Source organism: Pteropus alecto, unplaced genomic scaffold (assembly GCF_000325575.1).
Source record: "Pteropus alecto unplaced genomic scaffold, ASM32557v1 scaffold146, whole genome shotgun sequence".
In the NCBI taxonomy this organism is placed as follows: Eukaryota; Metazoa; Chordata; class Mammalia; order Chiroptera; family Pteropodidae; genus Pteropus; species Pteropus alecto.
The window spans coordinates 32,142,978-32,144,169 of NW_006442107.1; positions in this window are offsets into that span (position 1 = coordinate 32,142,978).

The following is a 1,192-nucleotide window of genomic DNA, read 5'->3' on the forward strand; positions in this document are numbered from 1 at the left end:
CAACCATCCAAATGGGAAACTATATTTGCAAGCAACACCTCCGATAAGGGCCTAATATCCAAAATATACAAAGAACTCATACAACTCAATAACAACAACAAAAACAAACGATCCAATCAAAAAATAGGCAGAGGACCTGAACAGACACTTCTCCCAAGAACATACAAATGGCCAACAAACATATGAAAAGATGCTCAACATCGCTAGATATTAGGAAAATGCAAATCAAAACCACAATGAGATACCATCTCGTACCTGTTAGAATAGCTATAATCGACAGGACAAGTAATAACAAATGTTAGAGAGGATGTGGAGAAAAAGGAACCCTCATACACTGCTAGTGGGACTGCAAATTGGTACAGCCGCTATGGAGAACAGTATGGAAGTTTCTCAAAAACTAAGAATTGAGGAGGACAAAAATAATGGTGTAGGTGATAGAGGCATTGTTCATCCCTCTGGTGACCAAGTCAAAGTTGTGACAGAAACAAGGAGCAGCAGCAAGGAAAAATCAACTGAGATCTAGATGAGCAAGCCATATGACTATGAAGAAACCCAGAAATCGCCCTGCAACCGCAGAAGGTAGGACGGGGCAAGGACCTGAGGCAGCCCAGTCTCCAGCAAGCTGAGTGAGACACAAGCTGCAGCAGCTGCAGATGTCTCTTAAAGGGGCCCTGTCCAGCAGATTTTCATGGTGACGGACCTACTTTCTCTGAGCACCAGTGCCCATTCGGCTGAGTTCAGAGGGCACCAGGGACTTACAGGGAAGCATTGTCGGAATGAGGGCCCAGGTGAGACTTGGTACAGAAGTGCCGGCGATATACATTATCTCCTATTGAGCCCTCCCCACCTCCCAGTGCACAGACACAGCCCTGCCAGAGCCGAGAAGTCATCAAACTGAATAACAGAGGTCACTCCGCCCAGAGGATTCCTTGAAACTTCGCCTCCCCCAACTCGCGGCCCCACCCAAGCCACATCCAGGTAAATCCTCAGCAAGTCAGGTGCTCCTTGCTGAGCAGCACCTAGACTCACACTGGAGGCAGTTGGCCTCAGTTTCTGGTGTGGCCTTTCGAGGTAACTGTAAGCACAGCATCTGCGGATTGCTTGCTGAATCTTGACAGGTGGCCCAAGAGAGGCAGAGCCTTGGGCTAAACTTGGCCTGCAGCTGAACCCCTCTCAGGACTGTGCCACTGGA